Source organism: Panthera leo, chromosome C2 (assembly GCF_018350215.1).
Source record: "Panthera leo isolate Ple1 chromosome C2, P.leo_Ple1_pat1.1, whole genome shotgun sequence".
NCBI lineage: Eukaryota > Metazoa > Chordata > Mammalia > Carnivora > Felidae > Panthera > Panthera leo.
The window spans coordinates 156,077,726-156,088,826 of record NC_056687.1 but is presented as its reverse complement, the minus strand read 5'-3'; positions in this window follow the sequence as shown (position 1 = coordinate 156,088,826).

The following is an 11,101-nucleotide window of genomic DNA, read 5'->3' as shown; positions in this document are numbered from 1 at the left end:
GCTCAGGCGGGACTGTCCCTGAAGCACCTGCGTGTGGCCGCTCTGGCTCCTTCGGCGTGGCGGCAGGTTCTGAGAGCGTAAGCTTTCTAGCAGAACCCGGTGCCAGCTGCCTGGCCCTTGGAGACCCAGACTCAGGAGGCACACCCAGATTCAAGGGGAGGGACCTTAGATCCTACCACCTGATGGGAGGAATGGCAAAGGATTTGTGGCCATTAAGTAAAAAAGCAACTCCCATGGACACGTCGTGCTGGGTTGTAGCCTGGTGAGTTGTGCGCGTTTGCATCAGCCCACCGCACGCCCGAGGGCCCCCGGAGCGTGAACGGAGGCCTATTCGGCCCCGGCCCGAGCCCCTCCTGGGCAAAGCGGAGCGCTTGCTCGGCCCACGGTAGGTAGGTTCAGCCTGCGTTGAAAGAATGGACTTCCGCTGTCTCTTTTGCAGGTAACCTGGCCCCCGGTGGTCCTGCCGAGTGTTAACTCAAGGGGAATCATGACGCTGAACACGGACCGGAAACGCCCGCTGTGAGCCAGCCGGCAGCCACAGCACGTGGTGGCACCAGGCGACGGGCACGGCCCTTGGAGCCCAGGCTGGGTCCCTCCTGTGTTGTCTTGGCTGACATGTTTTGATTGACATTTCTGAGCAAGAGGTGTCCAGTTGACCTCCGCTTTGCTCTAACTTTCACCAAGCAGCGGGATCTTCTCCCCACACGCGCGGGCTGCTCCACCCACCTGTCCTCTTTTCCGCGGCCTTAGAAATCGCGACGTGTCCCGAGACGTGCCAGCGAGGGGTCCCCGGGGTTTCGGGTCCACTTTCAGTGTGCTGAGCGTGCTTCTCAGCTGTAACTCTCAGACTGGGCTTCTTTCTTTCTTCCTTCCTTCCTTCCTTCCTTCCTCCCTCCCTCCCTCCCTCCCTCCCTCCCTCCCTCCCTCTCTCTCTCTCTCTCTCTTTCTTTCTTTCTTTCTTTCTTTCTTTCTTTCTTTCTTTCTTTCTCCATTTACTCAGTGTTTATTTGGTCCTTAGTCCAAACCCCCTGCTACTGAGTAAGACATGTTCCTGCCTCTCAGGGAGCACAGAGAAGTGTAAACGGACAACGCGACATTGTGCTGGGAACACGGGGCCCCGGGCGAGACCAAGGGTGCTGTGACACAGGGATCTATTTGCAGACTTGGTGTGGAGTCGGGGTCGCTCGGGGCTAGCTTCCCAGAGCTGAGCCAGATGGGGAGTAAGAGGAAGGAGAAGGGGCAGCAGGGAAGGCAACAGACGATGCTGCAGGGAGGGAAGCAGTGCCTGCAGAGGTCCAGGGTCTGGAGGGAGGGTGGAGAATTCCAGAAGCTGATGCCGTGCAGCTCAGTCTGACCAGAGTTTGGAGTGCGAGAGATGCGGGGATTGGAGCTCTCTCCACCCGGATGGTAGTGTCCTGAATTTAGTGTCCACACGTCTGTTAACCTCTGAAGTTTCTAGGTTCCTGTCCTAGACTCTGATGGCGTTTTAGCAATGGTCATAAAACAACGACAATAATAACAAATCCGTGCAAAGTCCTTTGAATGTTTTATGTTGCATCCAGTGACTCTTTGAATCTTTATTAGAACGTTTTGAAGGAATAAGTCAAGGGATATGCAGCCCAGTTTGTAGTTTAGGAAAACCGAGAAGTAGGAGACGTTGTGATTTACCCCACTTGTGGGGGCCAAAACTGAAACTCCAGTCTCTTGCCTACAAATCCCACACTCTTTCCCCATAGACAGGTTGCCTTGGCCGATTAGGCTGCAAGGACACAGTTTTGTATTCCCTTGGAGAAAACGCAAAACACAAAACACTGTTTCAGCCATGCTGCCTGGCTGCCATCAGGCCAGGCGTGACCTGTGGCCCCAGGTTTTGGCGAATGCCCCTTGGTCGTGCGCGTGCGCGGGGAGAGCAGAATGGCCTGCGCAGGTGGGACCCCGGTGGACGCAGGTCAGAAATTGAGGGATCGTCCCCACCAGGCCTCCATCCCCGACAAAACCCACCGTTGCAGAGTCTGGCCCTTCATTGGCCCTTTGATCCTCAGCAGACTCCCCCAGGAGCGGAGCTGAAAGGCAGTGTTCACTAGAACACATTGGCCTTCCAGGCCCTGTCCCGAGGTTTGCAGGTTCACGATCGTCTTGTTACAGACTCTACAGAAACCAACGTGGTTGTGGACGGGATTCTGACTGTTCAGGAGGACGGAGGTGGAGGGCGGAGAAAGGAGCCTGAGATGATCATCTGATTTTTTTCCCAACTCTGAACACCAGCATTTCACCTCTTTCCAGCTAGGAAGGAGTCTCCCATCACAGGCACTCAAACAGAGCGATGCTTTCGGGAATAACCACCTCCTCAGCCGTGCGTGTGCGGCAACATATAACACGTGTAAAATGTGTGCACCGGGCCGCGGGAGCACCCGGCCCGGAGCCCCTCCTCACTGAGTAGGACCGTTCAACGTCGCCTCGGTCCCACATGCTCCTCTTTCTGTTCGTAGCAAAATTCAGCCATTTTCTGCTCCCGTGTTTTTCTATGCTGGATCTAGCCCTTCTTCGGCGGAGAAATTCTATCGCTGAAGTCCTTGGTCTTTGAACCCGAAAAGTCTCCAAGATCCATTCTTTATGGAAATGCCGTTCATCTCCAATGTGCTCACAGAAGTGCTTACAGCCTGCATCTCTCTGCTTAGTCCCGGACAGCCATTCATTCGTTCATTCATTCCCTCGTTCATTCAACTATCAGTGAGTACCTAATGCGTGCCGGGCATTGAAGACAAAATGGTAACCACTTTACCACCCTTCTCTCCATCTTTTTTTTAAGAACATACAGCTACTGTCAATAGCAGTAATAATAAAAACAAGGCCTGTGCCTTCAGGAAGTTTGTAGTTAGTAGGAGAGGTAAGTAACCAGACAGGCTCGAGGCATGATCGCTGAATGAATGAAACCATGTCCGGGACAGTGGAGGGGCGGTGCAGGACGGGTTCACGGCCCAGGAACAGGCAGTCGGGGACCGTGTCGTCCTGCAGGACCTAAGACAAGGGCTTTGGCACATGCGGTTTATAGAGGGCATGCCCTGAGGAGAGAGGGAGTAGGGAAGAACAGGGGGCGGGGGAATAAGGATAAGCAGGGAGACTAAGTTCAGCTGAAAACAACAGCTGTTTCCTAAGCTCACGGTTCTGCTGGGCCGTTCCAGTCTGGACCAGACTCTGCTGATGTCGGCGGGGCGCACTCGTGTCTGAGGTCGGTCGGTCGGTCAGCTGAGGCTGCCGGTTCCAGAGAAACACACGTACTCTTTGTACCACAGAGTTGGCCTCGCCTTGAGTCGGGGGGGGGCGGGGGGGCGGGCTTACTACCCAACCCCACGGAGGCCAGCCGTTGGCCGCAGGTTGCCATAGGAGGAGAGGAACTGGCTATGCTCACGGCGGGTAGCCAAAGTCAAGAGACGAGGGCATCTGTGAGGCTGGACCAGTCCTCACAGAAGACAGACACTGGGGACACTAGTCCGTAACAGAGATTTGGGCAAAGCGTCCTTTGCATCTGCCCTGGGTCACTAGACAGACCTCTTAAACGAGACCTGAAGGATGAGATTTTGGGGCGCCTGGCGGCCCGGTCAGTTAGACGTCCGACTTGATTCTGGGTCAGGTCATGACCTCGCGGTCATGAGATCGAGCCTGTGTCAGGCTCTGCGCTGAGTGTGGCGTCTGCTTGGGATTCTTTCTCTCCCTCTCGGTCTGCCCTTACCAGCTCGCTCGCTCTCTCAAAATAAATAAACATTAAAAAAAAAAAAGACAAGCTTTAGCCGCGTGAAGGGCGGGGGAAGTGTTCTGGGTGAAGTTAACCGTATACGGGAGCAAGGCCACAAGAGAGCAAGGTCAGTCCCTGACAGGTGAGTGATGGGGACGGGCAGTGTTGAGAACATACGGGGTGCAGAGGTGACAGGGGACCCGATGCCAAGTGTCTCATATGATCGTCTAACGAAGATAACATTTTCGAGGCATTAGCCCGATATTTCTGTATCAGTCAGTACAGGCTGAGTTATGTTACGTAACAAACAACACCCAAATCTTAGTAGTTTAAAACAAGATTATTTCTCTTGCTACACATCCTTTGCCAGTCACTTAGGGGTCTCAGTTCCCAGTTGTTTTCACACTAGGACCCAGGCTGACAGAACAGCCGCCACCTGGAACGTTCCTCCCACAGCTTACCGAAGTGTGAAACAGGGACTGTGGAAAATGACTCCTTGGCTCTTAAAGTTCATGCTCGGAAGTGATAGTCGGCAAAAAGCAGACTTTAATTTTGAAGATATCTCTAGGAATAGAAAGCCACCCCCAAAATGATGAAACTACTGTTCATCAAGAAGATGTATCAATTCTAAACACGTATGCATAACACACGTGAAGAGGGGCACCCGGCTGGCTCAGTCAGAGGAACATGCGACTCTAGGTCTTGGGGTTGCAAGTTCAAGCCCCGTGTTGGGTGTAGAAATTACTTAAAAAAATAAAATCTTTAAATTTGTTTAATGTTTATTCATTTTTGAGAGAGAGACAGACAGAGCGTGAGTCAGACAGTCAGGCAGAGAGAGAGGGAGACACAGAGTCTGAAGCAGGCCCCAGGCTCCAAGCTGTCAGCACAGAGCTCGATGCAGGGCTCAGACTCACAAACCGTGAGATCATGACCTGAGCCGAAGTCAGACGCTCAACCAACTAGCCACCCAGGCAGCCCCCAAAATAAAATCTTAAAAAATATATACATATTTAAATATATTTTTGACAGAGAGGCTGGGAACTGTCTTGGGGTGGCTTCCCGAGGGACGGGCTCAGGGGTGTTCCAGGTCGGGAAGTCTAATAGGAGCCAGCCCCGCGTCCCCCCGGGCGGCTACAATCCTTAGGGTACGAGTGGGGCAAATGGAAACCTCCTTTCCCTCGCTGAATCCCAGGGGTTTAGGGACAAGTGCTTGATGTGCGGCAAGACAGGAATCACTGCCCTGAGCCCTCCCTGAGGCTGTGAGCACAGGCCAGCCCTTGTGTGGACCTGGGGTCTAAACTTGCCTCACTGAGGCGGTCCGATAAACGTCGGGCTGTGAGCTGAAGTATTGTCCAAACCCGATAGTGCCCCTTTGTGTGTGACAGAAGCAAACTCAAAATCACCTTTGGGATAGGGGCAGCTTCACCCCACATCTTGGGAAATCCCCCCAAAGAATCTTCAGGGTCAATGAGCAGTCACAGTCAAATATGACCAGATACACGCGCAGAAACGAAGCGGTATATTCTAGAACCAGCAGAAGCAGACCCATGCAGGCTTTAGATACTGAAAGCGTGAGACATATTTTAAAATAAATACAAGATTTACAAACCAATAAACAACGTTGAAAAGATCTGCAGGGGATGGGAAACTATGATGACACATCACGGATTTGGAAAAGAACTAAGTAGAACTTCGGGAACTACAAAAGAATCCAATTTTAGTCTGTATCCTGAAGGCAGAGAACTTGGAGTCCCAAGAAGGGAAACAGAGACTCAAAGTCACAGCCAGTCAGCAGCACGGAGAAGACCAGGGCTCAGGCTGAGTCTCCCCCGCGCTCCCCTCCCCCCGCTCCCCTCCCTTCCCAAGTCACCCCAGTGGGCCAGGCAAGGCCTCCACCTCGCAGCTCTGCCTCTTTCTCTGGGTTACCCCAAAGACTATTTTGCCTTGGGTTTGTTCATCCATTGAAAGAAAGGAAAGCTTGGACTTCGTGCAGGAATTTTTGTTACAAATTTCCTATTGTGTCAGAATCCCGTGCGTTCCTCTGTTGGAAGACCCTCAGGCAGTACAGGAGCTTATTTCCGTCCTCAGCTCTTGAAACTTACGGAATTTGTTTTATTTTGGTGGCTGCGCGTATGGAAAATGGAGGAGAATTGCCTTTAACACCCACTTGAGAAAGAACGACCTGCCCCCGAAAAGCCAATGTGCCACGAGTCTCTCCCAGTCTCTTTGGGACAAAGGTCCCTCTCCAGAAAGAGTCTGTTGTTCTCCGGGCCGACTCTGGACACTAAGGCCGTTATCTCACCCAGAGGTGTTTGACATGATGGGCACCTTCCTGTTTTGATGACACTTGTTCTCGATGCTTTCCCTGCGCTCTCCCACAAGCTTAGCTGTGGTGTCAGGGAGCGGTCCTCCTGGAGCAGGTCCTTCCCTGTGCTCAGGAAGCAGTAGTTCATGACGATCACAGAAATCAACAAAGAGAAACTTCCCACTTTTAATTAGGCAAAGGACACATACATAAATATCCAGCGCCCTGTGGCAGAAATGCAGACTCGTGGATTAGGACCACGTTGGCAGACCGTTCTGGGAGCCTCGGGGGGCAGAAGAGGCAATGCGTGGGGCACAAAGGAAGCCCCCACATGTTCTCCAAGAGCTGAGTTCCCCTGCAGTTCGTTGGTGCAGGGGCTGTTCATTCCTTCCCCGGTTACATCCCTCTCTACGGCCCGTAGCTCATCTCATTGTGCGTGTTTGTTTACCACGGACTGAGAGAGCCTTCGTGACAAGTTCCATGTGATTTTCATTCTTGTATCCTTGGTACCCAGCACGTCTAGCCCCTCGAAGGTTCTCCGTCAGTGCCTCATGGGTGAGTGAGTTTTTCTGTGACTGTGTCCACAGATTAAGAGGGGGCCCACGTGTCTCCAACATCTCTTCCCACGTGTCTAATGCACATGTGAGGCCAGGTGTCCTTCTCTTTAAGGATCTAGATAAGATGTGTCTTCAAAGCCTTCCCATGTTTCTGTGAACCCCTGGAGGGCTTACTTTCTCATCATTTCCTCTGGCTAGACATTCTGCCTCTGCTTCCACTGAATTAGCTCAGTTCGTGAACGATCATCCCACACACTCGTTTGCAGTATCTTGACTCAAATGTGGAGCTGAGTCCCTTGAGTTTCACAAAAACCTCACCCACATCAGGCCGTTTTATCTTTAGAACTCTACAGAGGCTTTAAAGAGATTGGGGGCAAGGGGCGGTCTGTATTTCAACAGCACAAGTTTAGGAGTTTTGAATATTAGATATTCCAGTTTTTTAAAAACGATTTTAAGTAATCTCTACACCCAACGTGGGGCTCGAACTCACAAACCTGAGATCAAGGGTCGCGTGCTCTTCTGACTGAGCCAGCAGGCGCCCCTAGATACGCCAGTTTTCAGAAGACATTCTCCCATCCTCCAAATTGTGTGCCCATCCTTTCATCTTCACTTCCCTCCTCTTCTTTGTCTACTCGCACATCTGAATTTATCATAATTTTTAAATTAAACACGTCCCATCTGTGTTCCTGAAGTGACACATCCTCACCTTTGCCCCCCAAGGCCAACTTCTTTGGAAGGGGCCCTGGAGGCAAGCGGCCTCGATGGGCTGAGAGAGAGTAGTAGCAGAGGAGTCAGAAGGAAAACAAAACAGGCAGATGGTAGTAAGCGTCCCTGAGTCCCTGAGAAGAGTCCTTGCCCTGCCACCTCTCGTGACCAAGCCCTTGGGGTTGGGCCGCGTTGATAGAATCCCCGCCGAGGTTCTGATACCTGAGCAAACGGGGATTTATGAGCCATTGTCCCAGGACCAAGCGTGGGGAGGAAGCACGATCCCCGAGATCCCCGTCGCGGGGCAGGTGTGGAGACAGCCCAGCATATGGGTGTCTACACGTGTACCAACACAGCCTTCGAGGGTTCCCATGAGCCAGACACGGAGTGGGGGGCAGGAGGAAGGTCTCTGGTGCCGGCTAGAGCAGCATGAAGTAGCAGAGGCCCCAGACAGCCTCACTAGGCCTCCCGAGGCCACAGAGTAAAACAGGAAAACATGGAGCGTGTCCTGTGTCACCAGAGGATCTGATACGTAGCCTGGGGAAGTCCTGGACGCGAGGGCGGGTCAGCTCAGCAGGTCACCTCATGGATTGATGTTTGAGGCCCAGACAGGATGAGGTGCTGCTCAGCAGATAGTGACGTCAACAGGTGACCAAGACCAGAGTCCCTTTCCCAAAATGGTAACACGGCTTGGTACTGAGGAAGAGGGGAGCAGGTAAGACACTGAATTGACTGAGATTGGGTCTTTCCCTCCGGTAGGACTGGGATCTCAAAATAGAAATTAAGTTCAGTTCTAGAAGGGAGTTTACTTTTGACACCCACATGTGTGTCTTTTAACACCTCTGGTAGGATCAGCCCATCCTGGTGTCGGTGAATGTAGGATCTTTTGTCACTGTACTGGGCATTGTGACTTCCTCAAGACAGATCAGCATGTTTATTTGAAAGTATTTCCTGCACTGTTCTGTTACACTGAGTTCATCTCAAGTGAGCTCCTGTTTTGATTATTGATCTTGTTCATTGTTCTAGAAGTATAGTTTTTCCTTGGACTGTGGGATTTGGGTTTGCATGCTCATTTTCACCGGAGATTTTCTGTTAGTTTGCTTATAAAGATTTGTTTCTGTCTGTGTGTCTGTCTGTGCTCCTCATCCCTATATAGGAATCTCGAGGTTGCTTCTGTACAGGATGTTGTGGGTGCCCTACCCAGAAGCCTCTGCCTGCTGGCACACCCCTCCTCTGTCTGCTGTGAGCGTTGGTCGCTCCCTTCCCCAGAGAACTATTCTTGGCTTAACTTGTCAGGGATGCCTCACTGACATGGGGACACAAGAGACCAGACCCTGTGCCTCAAAGTGGGATTAATTCTGTGGTACAATTCACGCCTGAGAGGCCCTGTGGGATCAGGCCAATGCAGGGAACTTGGGACGGTTAATTTTAACGTGTCAACTTGACTAGGCCACGGGACATTTGGTCAGACATTTGGTCAGCCGTTGTTCTGGGTGAAGGGTTCTGGTTGAGATTAACATTTGAATCGCTAGGTTGAGAAAAGCAGATTGTCCTCCCTAGTGTGGGTGAGCCTCACCCCATCAGGTGGAGACCTGAATATCACGAAGAGGCTGACCCTCCCGCAAGTAAAAGAGGCAAATTCCTTCTGCCTGAGTGCTTTCAAGGTAGGACATTGGTTTTGGCCCTGCCTTCGGACTCAAACTGAAACACTGGCTCTCGCTGGGGTTCAAGGCCTCCGACTGGAACTATACCATTAGTTCTTCCGGCTCTCCAGTTTGCAGACGCACCCTGCAGACCTTGGGCCTTGTCAGCCTCCATAACCACATGAACCAGTTCTTTAGAAAAGTCTCTAGATAGATGACAGATGGGTGGGTGGGTGGATGGATGGATGGATGGATAGATAGGTAGATAGATAGATAGATAGATAATCTCCTATTGGTTCTGTTTCTCTGGAGAACCCTAATACAGAACGCACCCTCACTTACCTTCTTCCCCTGCCCTATCCTACATCGTTTCCTCCCTTCTCCACAGAGCAGCCCCTGGTACACCACTTGCACTGGACCCCCCGTCTCAGACTCTGCTTCTAGAGACTTCAGCTTAACACTCCTTCCAGTCAGTAGGTTAGAGTTACAGTCTACAGCCAGGCTTTATGTCGGTGGTTCGGATCTCAGGCCCTGTAGTTCTGGGGATTCCGCAGATCGGGTCACGGAGCCCCGTGCCTGGGGCTTAGTTCAAGTCTTAGTTGTGAGCTGGTGTTCATCCTCTGGCTTACGAGGCCTGCAGCTGCCAACAAGCAATTCTTTCGTCTTCTTTCAGGGGTGAGGTCGCCCTGGCCCGATGTAGCCTCTGGCTTCAAGCCCCCCATATCAAAAGAGCAGAGTTGGCCCACGGGATCAGAACTGCTGGCAGAGCCTGCCAGCTTTAGGGTCCAGGATCCGACGGACCTGAGGTCTCAACGTTTGCTCACCGCTTTCTTTCATTTCCCACTTCTGGTCCCCCGAGATGCTTGAGCCTGTAATTTTTCTGCAGCGTATTTTTTTAAGATTTTATTATTCTTTTAAGTAACCTCCACACCCAACATGGGACTCGAATTCACAGCCCTGAGATCAAGGGTTGCACATTCCACTGACGGAGCCAGCCGGGCATGGTGGCAGTATTTTTTTATTGATGTACAATTTGCGTGCCATAAAACATGCATATTTTTAAGGGTACAGTACAGTAAATTTTGACAAATGTATCTACCCAGGTCGCCCACACCCAGTAAGATCTAGGAAATCTCCATCACGCAGTTTATTCCTCTGTCCTCTTTTGCAGCAGATACTACACCCCCAAAGGCAGCTGTTATCATTTTTTTCCTCCACAGATTAGGGTTTTTTAAACTTATTTATTCTGAGAGAGAGAGAGAGAGGCAGGGAGGGGCAGAGAGAGAGGGAGAGAGAGAATCCTAAGTAGGCTCCGAGCTGTCAGCACAGAGCCCAACACAGGGCTCAAACACACAAACTGTGAGATCATGACCTGAGCCGAAAGTAAGAGGTGGTGCTTAACCCACTGAGCCACCCAGGCATCCCTCTCCATAGATTAATTTTGCCTGTTCTAAAACTTCATCTGTATAGAATCATACGATACGTGCCTTTTGCATCTGGGTTCTTTTGCTCAACATAATGTGTCCGAGGCATATTGATGTTGTTGCGTACATGATGATTCCTTCACTTACATTACTAAGTAGTGTACTATTTCATGAATATACCAAGCTTGTTTATCCATTCTCTTGCTAGTGAACAATTGGATTATTTCCAGTGTTTGGCTATTATGAATTTTTTTTTTTACTGTTTGTTTATTTTTGAGAGAGAGACAGAGTGTGAGCCAGCGAGGGGCAGAGAGGGAGACACAGAATCTGAAGCAGGCTCCAGGCTCTGAGCCGTCAGCACAGAGGCTGACATAGGGCTTGAACTCACCAACCGCAAGATCATGACCTGAGCTGAAGTCAGATACTTAACTGACTGAGCCCCTTGGCTATTATGAATAAAGCTATTATACACATTCTTTTATTAAATATTTTCATTGAGATATAATTCATATAATATAAATTTACCTGTTGAAAATGCACCATTGAGGGCACCTGGGTGGCTTAGTCGGTTGAGCATCTAGCTCCTGATTTCGGCTCCGGTCATAATCCCTGGGTCGTGGGATTGAGCCCCGTATCAGGCCCTGCGTGAGCGTGGAGCCTGCTTGGGATTCTCTCTCTCCCCCCACCTCTGCCCTGCTCATGTGCACTCTCTGTCTTTCTTTAAAAATAAATAA